The sequence below is a fragment of the Barbus barbus genome, assembly GCF_936440315.1.
Source record: "Barbus barbus genome assembly, chromosome: 3".
In the NCBI taxonomy this organism is placed as follows: domain Eukaryota; kingdom Metazoa; phylum Chordata; class Actinopteri; order Cypriniformes; family Cyprinidae; genus Barbus; species Barbus barbus.
In genome coordinates, this window is record NC_136731.1 from 27,466,401 (window position 1) to 27,488,980 (window position 22,580).

The following is a 22,580-nucleotide window of genomic DNA, read 5'->3' on the forward strand; positions in this document are numbered from 1 at the left end:
AATTTGTCAAATGATTTCCTATGGTTTTATCCTCTAGTGATTTGGCAGATATTGAGTTGAGTACGTTGAGTTGTCCATCAAAATGTCCTTAAGGGATATAATTGAGTTTTTAAAGGTAAGCATATTATTTCTGAGATATTAGCATCACCAGACTGAGTTGCATAAAAAATCAAGAGGTTCTCCTGAAACTTTCCTCCATCTACCATTGGTCAACAAAACTTATGCCAGAACTGGTGGGGATGCTCAAACTAAGTTGCTTTGATAACACCATTATTACTTTTTTTCTCATTTCGTTAACTTGTTTGACTGTACTGCTCATTAACTTGCTAAATAGTCTTAAAACACTACATGAAAAATAATTACGACAAGCTTGTGGATTATGACTCAGCATTAAAAAAAAAAGAAATAGTGATATTTTGTTGCTTTATTGCCTACCCCTAGCTACAGTTGTACACTGTTTGGGGAGAACAAAGTATTTTAACATAAAAAAATTACACATTTTAGCTCTAAAGGAATAATGCGAGTTCAGTACAATTTAAGCAAAATTGACAGCACCTGTGGCACAATGTTGTATGCCACAAAAATTCATTAATTGACCCAGACCTCAGACATCTAGGTTACAGTGAGGCACATACAATGAAAGTTAATGAAACCCATACATAAACATTAAGATACTGTTTTCATAGTACAGCCAAATGACTTAAACAACATGCATAGTAATAGGATTTAAATGTGGAAAACAATCACTTACAAACATTTTATGTGTAAAGTTAGTTGATTTTACAACTGAATAACAGAACAACTTTACAGCTCAAGTAATACATATGTTTTGAAAGAACTAATGTGTTTTAAGTGTTAAAAGCTTCACATTTCTTTTAAATTCTCAAAAAATTGACCTTATTCACTCCCATTGTAAGTACCTTGATTTTCACTTTTATTTATTAATTTAGAAAATGAGGGACATGTTAAAATTACATTTGTATGGTAGTAATCAACATTATACCACAAATGCTGTTGTTTGAGCATAACTTTTGTAACGTAATGAACCTGCTGTACAATATTCCTTTAAGACACAAAGCAGATATAGCCTACTGTTGATGGATCTACAAATGAAATCCACAGAGACAGACGTTCCTGTCAGACTAGGGCTCCATGTACAATCTGATTGGTTTGCTCAGCATGCATTTAGCTGCATTCTCTCATGTGTGATGTTCTTTTAAAATAGCTTCCTGTTTAACCACAGTCTACAAAGATGTGCAAACCTCAAACCACAAACAATATTTTTCCTCCACATTGTTCTGTACTTCCCTTCCGCTAAAATCCAACGAATCTGTCAAAACTCCTTCAAATGCATCTTGTTCTTCGCTCGGTTGTTTACATTGCCACATACTCTCTTTTTTAGCAAATAAGGAACATCTGAAAGAGGAACATCTGAGATGATCTCACACTTGGAGAACGTTTCTGATTTATTTTCGGAATATAGTCATATGGATGATTCTTAGCACGTACGTTGCTGCATATGTTCCTCTTTGTGTTAAAAGTGAAAAAGTGCGTTAAAGTGCTATTCAAAGCTTGCTATTCAGGAAGCATCCATCATTCTAAAAGACAGCTTGTCTGCACAGAACACCTCAGCAATCGGCCTGGGATAGCTTTCGCACCTTACATGTTATTGTTGTTGGCAGGCTAATGCGTTAACAAGAATGTAGCGCCAGGTTTGTTAGATGGATACAGAGAGTTGAGAGGAGGGTGTTTGAACGGCAGACTCTGAATGTACATATCTACTTTTTAACTATCGATCTGGCACGGCTGTTAAACCTTCTGGGTGAGCTTAAAGTGATGAGGCTTAGTCTGGGCAGGGGATCCGTCGAAGCCCCAAGAACGTAACATTAAAGGGAAGTGTTTTGTCTGAGATGTCTTTTAATGTTGCCACTCTTTTGTATAGTTAAGGCGGTTTGGCTGTCTTTAAGGAACTTGCCGTTATGAAGAGCTTCCCGCACTTAGCGCTTAATGAGCTCGGGGAAAGTGCAGACAGACGGAAAAGCGTGGAGGCTAATAGATTAATTCAGAATAGTATAGTTTACAGCTTCGCCTTAAGTTCTCTAATACAACCCGGCGATGGTTTTGGAACACATACATCATGCCGAAGTGCTATTAACGTGTTTCACAATATAATTCATTCACCCCGGCTGCGAGAAGGGCCTCCGTGTGGATTGCAAAAGCCGAGGTTTTTCTGAGTGGCACGTGGTGGTACATGAATGGAGGCTCGTACATCAAGGCAGCGGTGTCTGATGGGTTTGGAACAGCACTAAATCATTGACTGCTGTGGAGAGCTCTAGCCCTGCCAGGTTTCCTCATTGTGCTGCACTGCAGACCCATCCCCACCACCCACGTGAACTAATCGGAAATGCTTGAAATTCTCTGGATGACTTGGGGCTGATAGAAAACCACAGAAATATCGGACGACATTAATGTCTTTTGATATCAGCATTGAGTCAGGGTGTGATGTTTACCAATGGATTTCCATTGGTAATGTGTTTTCGAACAAGCTGACCGATGGGATAATACGTCACTTTGCCGGTGTTTTGTATTCTGTCTGTGCTCCTGTGCTCTGACCATGGATGTCTATAATGTCTGCAGCTATCTCAAAGCACTCCCATTCATCTCAGTGGCAGTGCACGATCTGAAATCTGCCATATTAGTTTATGAAACCACCAAACCTTTCGAGTTAATCACCTGAGCTGTTAATGCCATGTGATTAATCACTCTGGAGTGGCAGGAAAATTCATGACAACACTGATTAGCAAATTTTCGCTTTTAATAACCATACAAAAGTGGTATAAACTGGTAAAAACATCTGCTGTGCTGTTATTATTTTTTAGCATTATTTGTTTGCACAGAATGGTTTGTTCCATCAACACTGCTTTTATGTTTTCCTTTGCTGCCAGCGCAGCACTTTCACCTGTAACTACTCTGGTTTGGGAGTGCAAAACCATTATTGGGACTTGTTGCCATTGTTGCTGTACTCACTGTCTATTCTTTACCATTGAAATACAGGTCAAATTTCAATATTGGGATCTTTTTCCTGCAGTTATCTGGTACCGTCTGGCATTGTTGCTTGTGCGTGTGTTTCAAAATGGACACATCTAATTTTTACTAAAATTAAAAAATTTCTGGGCTGAAAATCAACAGTTTGTTGACACTATTATTATTTTATCATTTATTTTGTGTGTAGCAGCTAGCCAATTAGTTAAACAATTACATAATAGGTGTTATTTAGAAACTTCAGAATTTTATTTATTCATCTAGGTGATCTGATTAAAGTTGTGGACACTTACTATTGTTTAGTAAAATGTTGGGGCAAAATCCAGTAATTTCAATAGGAATGCACATGATTGGGCGTTTCAGATTTCACTGTTGTTAAAGTTGGTTATGTGAATTTGTTGCATTGACATTGAAAAGCTGCTTGGTTTGAGAGTGACTTCTGTGTACCCTACATTAACAATTGTTTTTGCTAATGTGACCACACATGAAGTCCTAGCAAGTTTTTTTTTTTTTTATATAACCCAGCATTTTTTAGTGTATCAATATAATATAAACACATCATTATCACATGGCGCGACTGATTGGTTCTTTTTGTATCAGCAACCAATACTTGGCTAGAGTTTGCCATAGCAGTTAATCAATATAATATAAATGTATTCAGTATACTATAAACATTATACTGATTGGATAGCCATCAGACATTTACTGTTAATTAATGAAATCATGCTAATCATGACAAAACTGACATTTTCCTTTTTAGGAATATCTAAAAATGATCAGGTATTGGTAAAATAGCTACTATCTTTTTTTTTTTTATTGTTATTTTTTGTTATTGATTTTTTTTTTCATTTTATATGTTGCTTGTAGAAAAATGTATTTTGTCACTGGTGCTTTTTAATGGCCATCATTGAAGTATCATGCTTTTTTGCAGGTAGATGTTACAAAATGAGTAGTTACAAAATCAACCAACAGCGGCTAATGGGATCATGCTAACCAGTCCATGCCAACCATGACTCCCCTGATGCATCCAATAAAAAAGGCCAAAAATATAATAAACAGTGTTCAATATGGCGCTAAGTTTTGTTTCAGACAAAGTTTCCAGAGTCTGCGAGCATTGCTATGTAGAGAAGTTTGTGTGGGTTTGATGTGGTTTAACTGACAACCCTAAAGGAGCATGTCATCCTGGATGGACCTGTTTCCACCCTGAGATGAGGCGCGCTTGGATAAGCAGTGCAGAGGTTTTCCTAATCAACTAATTTGTGCTGCTTCTTCCTTCCTGCAGGCAGCACAGCGGATTATCAAAGCCCGCAATGCATAAACACAATAGCAATCATGTGCTAGAATGCTTGATAGATTCAGAGCCCTGGGATGTAAATGACTCCACTCATGATTACAGCATTTCTGTTTTTGGACTCCCTGTGTTGTCAGAAGACAGGCATGCACTCTTTTTGCCGAATGATACAGAGCCTTAAGATCAATCTATTTGGTTTGTTACAGCAATAGACTACACTGATAGCAGGAAATGGGAAACAATTGTGACATGAAAATATGCAGTTACATTTGTAAAACACGCAGATCCAAAACAAAACACTATTTGGTTTTAAATGAGAGTGAGAATTGCTTTCCACAATAAAACTAACTGCTTCAGAATTTCAGGTCAATACCTTTCTTAGAATATTAGAAAATCAGAACTTTTATGACTGGCTAGTATAGTTTACCTTGTAAAATGTCATTTAATGCAACTTCAAATTGTTATTTTTGTTGATTATTGATTTAATTAATTGTTGAACTGTCAAACATATCTTTAAAACTTTGAAAATATGATTAAGATGTGTACACCCATGTAGCTATTCAAGGTAAATAGGTTATTATTTTTTAGTTTTTCCAAAATCATATATAACCAACATGAATACAAATAATACATTTCTAAGAACTTGGCACCTCTGTTTCCAGTTTTTTTGAAAGTTTTTTGTTTCCTTTATTTAAGACCTACATATATTATCACTTATTTTGTAGTTTTCAGTCCCAAACTTCCAATAACGTGGAGACGTAACAAAGGCATGGTGCACATTCAAACTGAGGGCATGTACCCCCTTAGAAGCAGCTCATTTTGTGAGCAGATGGACAGTGATATGCTAAATTATACATCTAGAGTGAAGTTAACTAGCAATCATAACACCAGACGATAAGCTGCTCTCAACCTTTGTGCTAAATTTCATATCAAATTAAGCATGGACAATAATGTACACAATTGACAGGGATCGTTGATTGCTATGCCTTTGGTTAGTTAATCTAATCCATGGCGGTCGTGATTGTGCATGTAATTATGTTGTAATCATGCCAGTATCCAATAACTCAATTCAAACAGGAACACACTAAGAAGTGGTTAAGCATCTCCATCATTTCTCATTCATGATGTCAATTCTGATCTTTGTTGATCCTGGAGAAATCTCTAGAGAGGATGATGCAGGCTCTAGTATTAAGAGAATAGTTCAACCACAAAAATAAATTGTGTCATTTACTCAGGCTCATGTCGTTCCGAACACTTTTGTGGAAGATGTTTGAAATAAGAAATTGTCCATGCAATGGAAGCTAGTAGGGTCCACAATGACATTCAACCCTGTTGAATTTTATTGCATGGACAATAAAACAGACACATTTAAAAAAAAATCTTCTTTTACTTGGCTGTTGTGCAAAAATCAAGCATATCAACAAGCTACTGAACAAAGCTTAATAGAAAAAGCAGGTATTCTTTAAATATTTCTATTTAAAATTGTTTTTTTAAAATGAAAATTTCTTGAATAATTAAAAAATGTTGAAAACAGAGAGAGAAAAAAATGCAAACTGAAACAAAAACATGTCTGTGTGAACAACCCTTAAACTAGCAGCGCATCCAAAATGTTTGCCAAGTGATTGCTGTCCTGAGACAAATATCATTTACTTATGAATTACATAAATATAGTGATCTCAAGGAGTCACTGATTTATTCTGCTACATGATGTTGTCTTCAGAACATCATATAAATATGTTGACCAGTTTTGCCAAGTCCGTGGTTTCTCGTGGTTGTCCTTTGCCATGGGTTGTTTTTTAGTTCTGCGGATTGACATGAACCCACCTGCCCCCCCAAATGTGGAACCCCCTGGAAGGAGGGTTTGACCCCCCCGGAACACGATTTTGGAGAGATTTTACTTTGGAATGGGATAGGGCCAGCTAGTTTGAGAACCCAAAATGGTTGCTGCCTACTTACCTGCTTTTCATCAGTTTTGTTATGAGTACATCACCTAATTAATAATCATGAGCACCTTTGATAAGGTTCATAACGTGTCCCCTCACTTTTCGGATGGCTCCTACAGCTCTTGTTGAAAGACAGTGGAGGGCAATGTGTCCCCGTGCCAGCTGCCATGATAGAACTTGGATGTTGACAGCATATGTGCTCACTGCAGAAGCCGGCTCGTTATAATTTTTCAATTGACTTCAGTGCCTGCAAATCGCTCATGTGTCAAACGTCTCTCTGTTCGGCCACCTCTGAGATCTCAGGCAGGTGTCGTTCCATCAAACCAGGTAAGCACGTTCCTGCATGCGCACAATGGTGAGACCAACAGCTGAAAATCTGTCATTGTTAAAAGGTGACATCAAGTTAACAGAGAGGTTGGCAGGCACTTCAGTAACCCGTTTGAAAGCGGTGGGCACAGATCCATATTTGTCAGAGCGTGGCTGTAAAGACATGCATGGCCAAGTGCTTTCTCGCCCATTGTTTGGACAATGATGGAGCTATTACTCATATGTTGTGGTTTAGATACGCAGCTGGAGACCAGATGATCGTCATTGTCACCATAAACAAAGGCAATGAAATATTCCCACATCATTGCCACGTTCCAAACAGCTCAAGTTGATATGCTGTTATACGAGCCAGATAACACACCATGACTCTTGCCCATCTGTTTTATGGGCTCAACTGAGTTTCTATAATAATAAACAGTTGAACAAATTGTAAACCTTTATATTTTGCATATGAGTGGTGATATCACGTTTGGTCGTATACTGTATTCAGTGGCCCCAAAAAGCATTTAGACACCTTTGGACACTTTATATTGGTTTTTGAAGAATGTGGGTAACCAAACACTGGAACATTTCTCAGAAGCCTTTTACATTCCACGGATTTTTTTGACTTGAGTAAATCATGACAGTATTTTTGTTTTTTGATTTTGGGTGAACTACCCCTTCAACTTACTGTGGAAACAAAGCAATAACGAGGATAGGACCTGCCAACATTTAGCATCTGTTACATGTCCAAGAGCTGCTGTCATATGATGTAATGTTTATAGACAAGGTGCTAAGTATGGAAGGCTGTGTTGAAGGAAGTAGAAGCTCAGAGAGCTGTGGATGTTATGTATTTAATTGGGAGGTGTTGAGAGGACCTCTCTGGAGTGGTGCTGTCTGCGAGTTTCAGATGAGTTGAGATTTTGATGAATGTACAAAAATCTCTATAGCTTCCCATTCAGTCCTAATGAAGCTTTCGCATTTGTTGTCAGGGGCATCATCCAGCAGTTTTATTATTATTATTTTTTTTTTTTGTGGAGGCACCAGTGGTAGTCCTGAGTAAGATTAAACAGTGCTATTTTAGTATTATTTATATACTATTGTAGTAATATTGATATTTTGAATTTGCTTTGTTTTTATAATGTCAGTTTTCATTTTAATTTTAGGTGAAATCGTTTTCATATGTTTTGTAATTTTCGTAAGTTTTTTATATTTTTATTTCTATTCTTAATTTTTATTTCAGTTTTAGTTTTAGTAATTTTTAGTACTTCATCCTAAACTTATAATATGTAATATACAAACTTATAATATTATACAATATGTAAACCTCAATACATTTATTTAAACCAAGCAAAATCACAACTGACAGGGTTGTATGACAAGGAGAAAATTAGAAACATTATTTTTCTTTTATTTCCACCAGGAGAGGTGAAATGAGGGTTGATATTAGTGGAAGGTGTGTTGTATTTTATTTTATTTACGTGTTTGCTTACTTAGAATTTTGTATTTTAAATGCGCTTGGCTCAAATATCTGAGGTGGCAAGTAAGCCCCATTTTTTTAAGATTTTTTTTTTTTTTCTATCTTTCCAGGATGGGACTCTATTTCAATCCATTAAATGTAGCTTTCCAAAACCAAGAAGTTCAATAAGATTAGGTTTAAAAATCCTGCCATATTTTCCTTCAGGAAGAAACCCATTATTCTGAGCTTAATAAGAAGATAAACAGATCACAAATGAGGAGCTTATTTGTTGCTTGAGATCTGTGGTCAGACATGTTGCTTAAAAGCTCATCCTAAAAGCCTAACAATAAAGTTATTTTAACCTTTGCATGCTGCTAAAATTACATTTAGAAACAAATTCTTCACTCACATAAAAAAGAAGAAAAAGAACAAAAACTAAAAACTATATTAAACACAATTAATTTGATTTAATAAAAAAATCTTTAGCTCATGCTTGAGTAGCCACGTGTGCATTTGTGGATCTTAATGTCATTCAGTTTAATTCATAGAGAAAGTGACTTTGACAGCCTAATAAGATGTTAATTGAATGGTTAATGGCTTGAATCTATTTAGTGAAAGGGTCACTGAAATAAGCACATGCATGAGTCACAAATAATTGATCTTCCAACATTTTTTTTAAAATCAGAAACAGAGTGATTCCTCTTCTGTGGTATGAGAAGAGAAAAAAAAACTGTATTGAGTTGACAATAGGTGTGGGAACAAATTACTTTCTGATAGCTCAGATTATGTCCAGAGTTTCCTTTTGTGCATGTGTTTTGTTAACTGCTTTCTGTAGAAAATAAAGCAGCGAAAGGATGTGCAGTTTCTGCTTTGTTCACTGTGAAATGTGTACTTCACCAAGGAACCTGCACAGACTATGAGGGATCTGAGCTTTGACCGCAGGAGCAGACGAGGGCAGCCAGTGCATTCAGACATTCAAAGCCAGTCAACAAAATCATAAACAGAGAAAAACTGACACCCTGCTGATTTGTGTTCTGCATTTTTAGTGTCAAATAACAATTTCATACAGTTCATTATTGCTTATAGCTGAGTTTAGGGAATCAGTTGTGAAATAATTGAATTTCTTAACTGTTCATTTAAAGATTTAAAGTGGTTGTGAAAGCTAAAGAGAACCAAATAAAGTCTTTTATGGAACAATATGTTGTTGGACTTGTTAAAATAATAGGGAAAACTGAGCTGGATATATGGATTATTATTCTGACCATGACTGCAATTAATTTTGTTTGTGAACTATGTGTATCTGAACTTAGAACTCTGTGCAAATTGTTCAACACAATCCTATTTGTTGAAGTATTGTTAGTGTGATGTATAATTTTAAATATACTTTTCAAATGATGTCAGAGACTGCAATTGACGGGCAGGAGATTTGGATTTGGAACAGTGCAACCTGTTACTAAACCTCCTGACTGAGGAGCATAGTCATGTCCATCAGGCTCTCAGTTTCATACAGTTGTTTAAATTAGTGGTTTAATCCTGTTTCACACATCCTGCATCTGTATGTGAAAGTGAAAAAGCAGCATAGCTGTAACATCAGGTGCACTTTTTCCACACTAACAGCATTTTTGTCACTCTCAGGTAATAATATGGTTTCATTTGAATATTATCTTTGTTTGCAGACAAATAAAACCTAAAACATATATATTTACTTTAATTATTTTATATATTTCATATATATTTACTTTAATTACTTTAATTGTAATCTGTTTTCAGACACTTAGTTTCATGTTAATTGCAATTAAATTCATTATAGTGTATATTAAATGCAGTTAGCTGAAGCAGTACTTCTTTTGACCCACTAAAGTAGGACTGAAGTACATCTTAATATGCAATTTCATAATTACTTCTATTGGTTGGCTTCAAAATGTTTGAAATGTACTGCCGATCATTTATGGAAACTACAGTATACTTTAAGGTTTTTATATTGAAATTTGCATGTCTTTTATTTACGTTTATTTGTAATTACACATTTATGAAACGGCAGTTTATAATTTATAAATTGCCCTTTGTGAGTGTACGTAATTCTGAAACATTGTAATGCCAAGCCAGCAGAGGGAGCCCTCACCCGAGTACTGACTGCACGCTCCCTCTGCTGCTTCTACAGTCACTTCCTGTTTGGGATTATTTAAAATGAAACCATGTGCTTCCTCTTCGCGAAGTATTGCCAGTTACCTGTCTTACTGAGCGTTATTCTGATTTTTCTGATTGTTTTCACGTGTATGATTCTGCCTCGTTTTCTGACCATCGATTTCACGGATTACCCTATTTGGATTGTTTGCTTGTGTGGACTGAATTCAAGGTTTGACATTATTGCCTGGCTTCTCACTTGCTATTTACGGATTATTCCCTGGACTGTAGAACGATTGGACTGCTCTTTTGGTTTTGACCCACTGCCTGATTACACGTGTATGTTTGTTGCTGTTTGTAATAAACTTCCGCACATGGATTCTAACGCCGCCTCAGTGTCTATGTTACAGACATAGTCCTGAAAGTGAAAGTGTACTGTCTTTAAGTACACTTAAGTAGCCTTTTATTTCATTACATTATCTGTAAATATGGTGTTTTAAAAATATACTTAAGATTTGAAGTATACTACAGGTGCACATTCAGTACAGTTAAGTGCACTTCTTTTATCCTTTCACACCCCACATGAAAGCATGTATTTCAGCAAGTTACATCATTCACACAGTGACAGACACACAAATGGTTTCTATTCAGTAAATCTGCCGGAATTTAGGTGGATTGAAGAGATAATTCTTAAGTGATACAATCTCTTTCAACAGAGCAAAATGTATACAGAACCCAAGTCAATTATAGTGACACATCAATAACATATTTCTTTTGCCACTCTGCTTACTTGTACATTGTGCACTTGTTAATATGTGTGCCGAAAGATTCACGCCGTTTATGTGCTGCTGACTCGTGATGTGTGAAACAATTTATTTTTTTTAAAGTCTTTGTTTCTAAAATTGTTGTAGGCTATAAAGGAGAGCTTTAAATGGCAAACAGTGTTTTGTCTCTGATTTGCTCCAGAGAGATCTGAGAGCCTGTTGACCTGTTGGATTTGGAAGCATATGCAGCACTTTAATTAGGGAGTCTCGCACATTTAGACTGGACAATGAGCATGAATCATTGCGTGGATCTCATCCAACTCATAGACTAGACAGCTTTGCTCTCTCTGCCCACTCTCTCTCCCTTTAAACAAAACTCATCACAACGGATAAAAGCGAATCCTATCCATTAAATTCTATCACAGCGACCACATGCCTCATTTCTGTTAAACAGCCAGTTAAGATGCCCTTGCTTTCCTGTCTCCCTTTCGAATGCAGGGTTATCAACTTAGCTTGCTCTGCAACCTGATGCACAGAGACCCAAAGACTCCCAAATGTCTTCAGAGTTTTTATCGTCTATATTGTTCTATATGTTCAGCAAAATTGTTGTACGCTTTTTGAGTTGATGGTGGCCATGTGATAAAACAGCAATGTTTGGGCTCTGGCCCCCCACTGCGACAATGTGCTGTCTCATATCGAGCTGTGAGCCAATAAAACCAAAAATACAGCGGTGAGAGATGTTTATTTCACCTTAATTCAGGGAAATCAAGTTGAGGTGATAACTGGCTGCTCAATCACCCTTTTTTAGTAAGAAAGAGAGTAATGGAATTAAATCATTGTGGTATTGGCATACAAAACAATGTGTTATGAAATCATATGTCACTCTTACCATCCATTGGTTATAATATGAACATAATTAGAATTTTTAGGAGTCCAGATGTTTCTCTCAGTGCTGTGTACACAGTTATGCTCAGATGTCTTGTTTCGTTTCAATCTGAATTGGCCACCAGCTTTGTCCCATAAGTACTTTTTTTCTTTCCTTTTCACCACAAACTTGTCTTTTGAAAAAAATGAAATAAAAGAAATAAACTTTTTTTATGCTACAACATTTCTGAACCTAATATTGTGTTTTATTACACTCACTAGTTGTGAATCAGTGAGTAAAAACGATCCAAGTTGTATGATTGTATGAATTAGGTTGTCAAGAGAGAATGTTGGCTCAAGAAGCTGAAAATATTTGGGGAATTAGTTGTTCCAATTTATCAGACTTTAAGTAAGTACAATTGCAGGGTAATTGTATTATGTACATAAATATGTCAATGTATTTGTAGTATACTTAGCATTAACTAAATGTATTTGAAATGCATTTTAGTATATTTACTTTTCACTAGGGGACAATTCTTTCTTTTATGTTCCACAGAAGAAAGAAATTCGGTAACAGTTCAGTATACAGACCAATTCTCACTATTATCTAGTTGCTTATTAGCATATTATTAACATATTGGCTGTTTATTAGTGTGATAAAGCACATATTCTCCATGACCATATTCTACATCCCTAATCCTACCCAATAACTAAACATAACAACTACTTTACTAACTATTAATAAGCAACAAATTAGGAGTTAATTGAGGCAAAAAGTCCTAGTCAATTGTTTGTTAATAGCGAGAACAGGACTTTAAAATAAAGTGTGACCAGAATGTTATACAGGTCTGGAACGACACAAGAGAGAGTAAATGATGACAGAATTTTCATTTTTGGGTGAACTATCACTTCAACATTAGTTAACATTATCTAGCCTGTAGAAACCACTGTTGAGATTGCTGCAAGTCCTGTATCCATGGTAACATCTATAATTAGTGGATCTCACTTTAGGATTGTGAATATATGTGTAAAAAATCCTTCTGGGATTTGGTAATTAAATACATTTTAAGAAGTTGTAGAAAAAAAAGTATGGCTACTACAGAATATAGAATATATTTTGGTCTGATGTTAGAGCTTTTGACAAGCCCAAAAGATTTTGTGCTAAAAATAGGCCATATTTCTCAAAAATAAAATTATCAATGCAATTTTATTTCCAGAACCATATTGTTGTGCTTGCCAAACATCAGTCCAGTATTGAATTGCCCATTTATTACTGACCCCATGTTTAATGGATCTTTCTGGACTTTTAAAGTAGTCTCTACCCAGTGAACTCGATGCATGCTTCTCTTATCTTCACACCCCATTTCATTTTAGCTTGCCGATGGAGAGTGTCACTGAAAATAAAACGGATTGCTGTTCAAGAGCTTGTACTGTCAGCCTTCAGTCAGTCTCTAATACCTGACTTGAAAGATATTTACCACAACAGTCTATCTCCATTTCGCTAAGAGCAGTGCTTCACTGTTGAATGTAGGAATGCTTTTCAAAGTGAGGGAAGCTCATTCTGCACGGACATCTTGGCATTGTGCATGGGTGATTTGAGAGAGCTCTATTAGTCATGCACCAAATGGAGAAAAAAGCTAATGAGTCTGACGCGACTTTCATCACCCTCCCGTATTCTAGCAACCGTGACACATGAGTTTAAGCTAACCCACTAACTCAAAGAACTTTACTCTACATTGGCCATTTCCATCCCAAAAATTTTGTCATAGAGTCATGGTGACATTTTTGAAAAATATAAATTCATAATTACTCCTAAAGACCTACTTGAAATTAATTGCTGGTCCCTTACAACTGCATTTTGCTGTCAAGTTTAATGTGCTCATTTTTAAAGTCTGACTGATTGATACTGATTAATCAAATGTTATTGTTCAGTAGAGCAGTTTGGAGTTCTTGGAGACAGGAGTGGAGTCATTGCAAATATACACTGACAATGCTAATTAAGGCATTGAAATCTTTAGACCTTTAACAGGTTTCCATAGTAAATGAACATATCACTTCAGTGCATCTTCCACACAACACAGCTTCCTTATTAGTGTGAATTTATAGCATGTTCTGTATTGCTATAGAATCACTAGAAAACAAACAATACAAAACCACTATAATTTTTGTGACTGTTTTTATTTTTTGTGACTTTTAATTACTTGTTTCACAATTTTCAGAAAAAATTATATTTTCTATGTAACAGTGTTGTTTTCTGGAATACTATTATTGTTACTGACTGGGAGAAAATTCATAAATGAAATGATGTTAACAAAAATCATCACATAACATCGAACGTGCCTCATCAATATGCCATTAATATAACTTAATATCACTTACTATGACTGTATTATACACCAACAAAATAATTTTTAAGGATTTGATCAGGTGGAAAATTGCACCTTAAAGTTGGCATAAAATTGAAACGACTTAGAAAAGAAAAATAAAAATAATAAAATGTATGAACAGGAATCTATTTTGTCAGTAAGGATTTGACTGGATAGTTGGTCATTGTGGTTTTCTAATTGTGTGTCTTTTTTATATATATATAAGTTGTAATGAACAGTGCAATATTCCAAGAAAAAAGTGTGTGTGTGTGTTATATATATATATTGTGGCGGGAGGAGTCAACGACAGACACAGTGGGCGTGGCGTCAAGCCTCGGAGAGGTTTTTATTAAACAATATATTAAAATAAAGTGTCCAAAGGGGGAAAAGTGTCCAAAATAAACAGGGATCTGGTGTCCTCGTCGTGCTGCGGGGCTGTGCAGGAGGGCAGTGTTCAGGAGGGAAGGGTCCAGGGAAGGGGCGGAGTCCGGTGGCCGCACGCGCTCCCCTCTCGGGGCCGGGAGCGAGTGGCGGCGGCGTCTCTTGCGCGGCTTCGTCCATCTTCGGGCATCCCGGCGCTTCTGGGGGATTCGGCGGCCCGGCATCCTGGCCCGTCAGCCGCCTAACGGGTGCGGCAGTCCTCCTCGACGCTCCCTTCCTGGACCCACGAGGACACCAGCGTGCATGCACGGGGGAGAGACCGGTCTCCCGAGGAGAGGCGCGTTCGGCATTTAACGGCGGCGGTGATGAGGCTCTATTCACGTCAGGTGCGCCTCATCACACGCCGCCAGCCCTGGCTGTTTCAGCGCCCCTCCTCTCTCACACCCACTCCTGTCGGGAGCCTGGTGAAGGGCGGCGAATATGGGACGGGGTGGTGATGATGGACAGGGGGGGGGGCAACCGACTCGTCACATTCCCCCCCCCAAGCGACATCCCCGTCCGAGGGTCGCCGCCCACGCAGGAGTGCTACCTTCCTCAACCAGGCTCCAGCGGTCGGAGTGGGCGGGGCAGGGATTCCTCTCCGGGCAACTCTCCCTCTCGCACCGCGCCGGAACCGGGACAGAGAAACCGGGTATTAGTTGTCAGCCTCAACCAGCCACAGGGTAAATGACCAATAAAAAGAACGTCACTTACCCCTTTGGTGGCTGGGAGGCTGTCCCCGTCGTTCCTCTGTCCCCGTGCGGGTTCCACGGCTTTTTGCGAGCGAGAGGGGATGACGTCATCAGATGTTGCCCAACTGCGCTGTCTAGGCTCCGCCTGCCCGCATTCTCCACCACTGTGGCGGGAGGAGCCAACGACAGACACAGTGGGCGTGGCGTCAAGCCTCGGAGAGGTTTTTATTAAACAATATATTAAAATAAAGTGTCCAAAGGGGGAAAAGTGTCCAAAATAAACGGGGATCTGGTGTCCTCGTCGTGCTGCGGGGCTGTGCAGGAGGGCAGTGTTCAGGAGGGAAGGGTCCAGGGAAGGGGCGGAGTCCGGTGGCCGCACGCGCTCCCCTCTCGGGGCCGGGAGCGAGTGGCGGCGGCGTCTCTTGCGCGGCTTCGTCCATCTTCGGGCATCCCGGCGCTTCTGGGGGATTCGGCGGCCCGGCATCCTGGCCCGTCAGCCGCCTAACGGGTGCGGCAGTCCTCCTCGACGCTCCCTTCCTGGACCCACGAGGACACCAGCGTGCATGCACGGGGGAGAGACCGGTCTCCCGAGGAGAGGCGCGTTCGGCATTTAACGGCGGCGGTGATGAGGCTCTATTCACGTCAGGTGCGCCTCATCACACGCCGCCAGCCCTGGCTGTTTCAGCGCCCCTCCTCTCTCACACCCACTCCTGTCGGGAGCCTGGTGAAGGGCGGCGAATATGGGACGGGGTGGTGATGATGGACAGGGGGGGAGGCAGCCGACTCGTCACAATATATATATTGCACCTTATGTGAATAGAGCCTTCATCACCGCCGCCGTTTAAATGCCGAGCGCGCCTCTCCTCGGGAGACCGGTCTCTTCCCCGTGCATGCACGCTGGTGTCCTCGTGTGTCCAGGAAGGGCGCGTCGAGAAGGGAGACTGCCACACCCGTTACGGCTGACGGGCCAGGATGCCGGGCCGTTTAATCCCCCAGAAGCTCCGGGGGCCAAGGAGTAGGACGAAGCCGCTGGAAGAAGCCGCCGCCACTCGCTCCCGGACCCGAGAGGGGAGCGCGTGCGGCCACCGGACTCCGCCCCTTCCCTGGACCCTTCCTTTGCGAACACTGCCCTCCTTCACGTACCCCGCAGCACGACGAGGACACCAGATCCCCTGTTTATTTTGGACACTTTTTTCCCCTTGGACACTATTTGGATTATTATTGTTTAATAAAAACCTCTCCGAGGCCTGACGCCACGTACTATAACTGGCATAATATCTCATTAAAGGTAACAAGCATGAGCAAATGGATTTACAGTGAAAGGAATCTACAATTAAACAGCTCTTTTGGATTTCAAAGCCTCTGTGATAAGATAAACAGTGTGTTTAATCCTGCTGTGTGGTCTCTGTAATCTTGCAGAGCCGTTAGTTGGCCGTCCCGGAGGAGCAGGAGAAATGTGTCACGGAGGAGCGGGGAAGGAGTGACAGCCCCCTGGGAGCCGCACACTCCACCAGGGCCATTCAGCAACTATCTTACACGGACAGTCTGTCAGAGATTGTCCTTCTGCAAACTGCAAAAGCGTTCGGGCTCGGCTCTCCAGACTACAGCTGGAACTGCCTCTCTGTCTGGAAACATAATGTTTGAAAGTTCCCTCTCCACAGAGAGCTTGGCTACTGTGCTGAAATGATCTAGTCAGATGTACTGTGACATTTTCACTTACCAAACGTAGGAGGAGAAGTTGGGTTTGACAGCTGGATTTCCATAATGATTTTTCATCTTGCTATTTCATTTGATGAATGCTGAAAGGCAGTTGAGCTAAGACCAATTACACGCCACAAAATCTTTGGAGGCAGGAAAGTTAATTGAAGCAGAGAAACTTTGGAAAGCCATTAATGGACAGACAGGCTTTTTGATTAGCGTAAGAAAGTGCTGATATGAACGAAGAGGAAACTTGGACCCTCATTATAACTCAGATCCATAAAAGAAACTCATCTTTGTTTAGTTTTTTAGACTTTGTTGCATTGATCGTTCTGTTGTTGGTGAAGGACAGGTGGTCAAGGCTGAAAGGATAGCTCTCAGTATTGGAGGCCAACTTTGGCTTCAGGCTCCTTACAATCAGTTGATCGATAGGATTTGTCAGTAGTGTTTGTTCTCACAATCTAGTGTACTGCCTACACAGGAATTTTTGGCATCATAGGTACCAGTTCTAAGGTTTAAAAAGTTCAGTTATAGGGTTTGAAACATCCTGTGCATTCACCTGAAGGTATTATGGTTTCTACATGAGAATTAAAGATTTACTGCTGTCCTACAAAACAAACACCAAAACTGGAACTGTGAAAACTACTGTTTACATTGAATTTTAATTTGATTTGATTATCATTTAGTTTTACTTTTCTTTTTCCCCCCCTGAATCAGCACATGGTTAAACTAAATTAAAACTCTTTTTAACCAACCCAGGCTCACTGGAAAAAACATGCCTGTGCCAACATTTCTGCTAAATAATATTAGCTTCTTGCATGATTCACAACACTTTCAAAGTTAAATGTCCAGTGGGTAGCAATAATAGAGCGCCCTATTTTATCTGAAACAGATGAATGTGAATCTGGCAACATTTATAAAATGTTGGTTCCGAATCATGGAATCGTTGGTATTGCGGCAATTTGGTAATGAAAAGTCTAGCAAGTGGTACTAAAAGGTTAATGTTCTACTGCATTTAAAAAGAACGTACCACCCTAAAAGGATAGTGTTAACAAAGATAAAAAGGCATTTGCTGAACTGTTTTGTCTTTGAACTGTTTTAGCATTACTTGTACCTAAGCGCTCCAAGTGCAATGCTGTACCAGGTGAGCTACCGAGCAAGTTTACTACATCAGAAAAGGCATATGGAGCTTATGTGAGGCAAACATCAAAATTAGTGCTGTCAAATGATTAATCATGATTACTCACATCCAAAATAAAAGTTTTTGTTTGTGTGTGTACTGTGTATATTTATTATGCATATATAAATATACACACACGCATGTATATATTTAAAAAATGTTTATTTATATATGTGTGTGTGTGTGTTAAATATATTTATATATAATATCAATTATATGAATATATTTATATACATGTAAATACATGTAAATATTTTCAAAATATATACTGTATGTGTGTGTATTTATTTATACATAATAAATATACACAGTAAACGCACACACAGTATGTTTTGTAAACAAAAACATTTATTTTGGATGCGAGTAATCACAATTTAAGGGGTCATTGGATGCCTATTTTACACAAGTTGATATTATTCTTTAGGGTCTTAATGAAAAGTCTATAATATACTTTGGTTAAAATGTCTCAATGGTAGTGTAAAAAACACCTTCTTTACCCTGTCAAAATCAGCTCTGATCTAGTTATCTACTTAGCTGCATGCAGATCTAATCCATGTTGCTTTAAATCCTAATGAGCTCTGCTGAACCCACCCCTCTCTTCCGTGGAATGACGAGCAGACCATAGATATATGTAGGGTCCCTATTCGACCGCTTCAGATACATTGACGCGTCAGCCATCGCGCATTCACCATAATAAGAAATGAATATTCAAAGATATACAAGCGTATAACTTGCTGTTGTGGACACACACCGTCAATGCGCTCAAAGATTCACAGACCGTTCCAAAAATGTCAGATGGCTTATGTATCACGGCCCATAGAAACAGTCGATAATGAGGCATCTAGGTATATATACCTATGGAGCACACTAAACTTCAGCCACTAAACTGGCTAACTAGCTCATTATTAAAGGCGATTTGCAAAGATTCATAAAAACCTTTATACTCACTTCTTCTGTATATAAAGCTGGATCATGAATGATACGGGCGAACATAGATGCATTTATGTAGATCAGGGATCGGCGCATTCCCTTCAAAATGAAAGTAACGTTAATCTTCTGCTTCTTCAGCAGCTCAGATATCGGGAGTAAATGATGACTGCTATATTCAAGTAACGTCAAGTCAAGTCACCTTTATTTATATAGCGCTTTTAACAATACAGATTGTGTCAAAGCAGTTAACAGTATCAAGTAATGTATAATGATAAGATTAAACACTCAATTTTCAGTTAAAGGCATTTCATTATTATTCATTATTACATCCAACAACTAAACACTTCAATCGCTTAATCTGAGATATCTTGTCTTCCCCTGCACCGGAGTCGGTCGGACTGTTTACAGCTCACTCAGGGCGGGTCTAAAGTAAGACAGTCTTGTCAATCAACTATCGTGGGAGCGGTCTGTGCAGAACTGTATGGATGTGTACACATACTTCCAACATTAAATTATGTTGTAAAGTAAATTTTGCATCCGATGACCCCTTTAATCATTTGACAGCACTAATCAAAATGCATTAGTTTAAAAATCATGCACTATGGTAAAAGCTTTTTGAGGTCATAACATATTGTGCATAACATATTGTCTTTATTTAGTAATCTGCCTCTGCAATAATAATTTGTGTGAAAAGGAATAACAGTCAGTTCACTCGTATAACACACTTAGGCAGTTTTTTTTAGTCATGCTAGTACAGCTCCTACCTAATTGAACGTAGAAATACTGGCATGTTAAAAATGACTTATCAAATTTGCATTTATTTATTTAAAGCAACAAAGTCATGAATTATATCACGTGGCTTCATTTTCTCAGATAATGACAAAAGCTGTATATTTCAGCCGATGCACATGTGTATCGAGCAAAAACACAAACCACGGCTAGTTACATCTTGGCAGCTGCAAGAACTCTTATAAAGACCAGGTGGTGATTTATATTTATATTTAGTCATTTAGCAGATGCTTTTATCCAAAGCAACAAATGAGGACAATAGAAGCAATCAAAACCAACAAAAGAGCAATAAAATGCAAGTGCTATGACAAGTCTTCATTAGCCCAACACAGTAGCAAGGTTTTTTTTTTTTTTTAGTTACATATACATGTATATATACACACACACAAACACACACATACAAAGAAAACAAGTAGATAGAATAGAAAAAGAATATAGAAAACTAGTATTAGAGGATTTTTTAAAGAAAAACAAGCAGTTAGAAAATGAATAGAGAGTGCTAGTGTTAGAGGGTCAAATAAAGATGGAAGAGATGTGTTTTTAGCCGTTTTTTTTGAAGATGGCTAAGGACTCAGCTGCTCGGATTGAGTTGAGCAGGTCATTCCACCAGGAGGGAACAGAAGTCTGTGAAAGTGATTTTGTGCCTCTTTGGGATGGCACAATAATACGTTGCTCACTTGCAGAACGCAAGTTATTCTAGAGGGCACATACGTCTGAAGTAGTGATTTTTTTTTTGGACGGTGGGACTTCCTTTATTATACTGCTATACTATACTATACCATTTTGGGCATTCCAGTACCTTTCATTTATTGTAATACAAGAGGCTCTTCTCAGTTCACAGTCTTACAGACGCACGTAATAATTCAATTCCAACTGCTTAGTTATTGCATTTCACTTGTATGAATGTCTTAGAAAATGACAGTTTGTGAACCACAATACTTTATAATATAAACTCCTTCCTGATAGGACTCAAAGAGAAATGATTCCAGTTGGTTTCCTAGTGAAACATAAAGGTCTGGGACCTATAATGTGTGCGTATTGGGCAGTGTGGCTACAAGCCTGAACTCTGAGGAAAATGAAAACAATAATAGCCACAGTCCTGCTGCAAATGCCAGTGGTAGAGCCCTGGGGGCACTTGTTGGCAATTACCCTTATCTAAATTACCATGAAACAAAATACACAATGGCACTTTAGAATCACTGCGCGTTTCTTCATGCTACCCTCGGTGCTGAATGGAGGTTTGTATTTTATTCATATCGCTTTAATCTTGGGGAAAAGGAGAGTGGCATTATTATTTTCAATCACAGCTGAAATAGAGCAATTATTTGAAGAGGTTATCACCACTGCCCTAGTTTTAAGCACATATGGTGAACAATCCACATATACAGTTGTGTGGTCGGCAACAGCGAAAAGTCCAGGAATAACACTGTTTTCTCTTTAAGACCTTGTTTATGACCCGTCATCTATGCTGTGCACAGAAGCTTATTTTTCCAGTGCAGCACTGCTGGTAAATTTGATGAGCTGGACTAGTAAAACTAAAATGTAATTTGAAAAGTGTTTTAATGACACTGGAAGTTGAAAAACTATTGCTGTAAATTAGAATGCGTACTTCATTCTTTATAAATATCAGATATATTTAATCACTTTCAGACTGCAAGCGTTTTGTTAATATTGCTGCTAATGAGAAAGAGGTGAGAAAGTCAGAGACTCAAAGGGGGAAATTCACTACAAATGAACTGAACCTCTTGATGGTGCCGTTTATTTGCATTTAAGGAATTATGGAAATCAGGTTGCAACACTGCAAACATGCCCAAAAATCTGTTGTGAGTGCAGTGCGTATGATAAACCCATTTTGTAGGTCAGTTTTGTAAATTGTAGAGGATCTAGACTGCTGAGACCTGATATGCTTGATATACTGTTTGTTATTCAAATAAATTATGATATAGATAAACATATTTCTATTATTATTTATGTGAAAAAGGTTTTCCTTCAAAGTTTAATCATTTTTAAAATATTAAGAGTGTATTTATTTATTTATGCAAGAGTATGAGAAGAATCTGTGAATTGCTGTATATATCCTCATTATATTATGTTTTTTTGTTACCTTTAAAACTTAATTATTGGAGTACTCCAGTTGAAACAGTTATAAAATGATGGGTGGGTGTCAATTTGGGGTTGGAATGAAAAATATAAGTGCAACAAGGGACAATATGTGACATGAGAAGTGAAGCAGACAAAGATAGAAAAAGAGAAAGGCAAGTCCATATGTTAGTAGGTGGTGTCGCCACAAACCTGCATTAGAATCTTGTGATTTTTTTCATCTAGATCTATTCATAACGCTGCCAAACACATTAAAACAACTGCTGGGTTCAGCAGGTATGCAAATCATTTTTACTGACAATAATAATTCACATTACGGAGAAAGTAGGAACCAAAGCAACTGTTTATGGAACCAATATGCTGTTGACATTTTATGCCAACACATTCAGTGCTGTTTTATTATGAATTATGTACTATTTATTCATATTTTGAATTAGCTTTTTATATTTTCAGTTTTCATTTCAAATTCTTTTTAGGTTTTAGAAATAATATCTGCTTTTGTCTTTTTAAAAACTTTATTTATTTAAGTGCTATGTAAATAAAATTTGTCATCTTATATGCATGTTTTATATCAGCTTTATTTAAATTAATGAAAAAAAATTGTGTTAGATA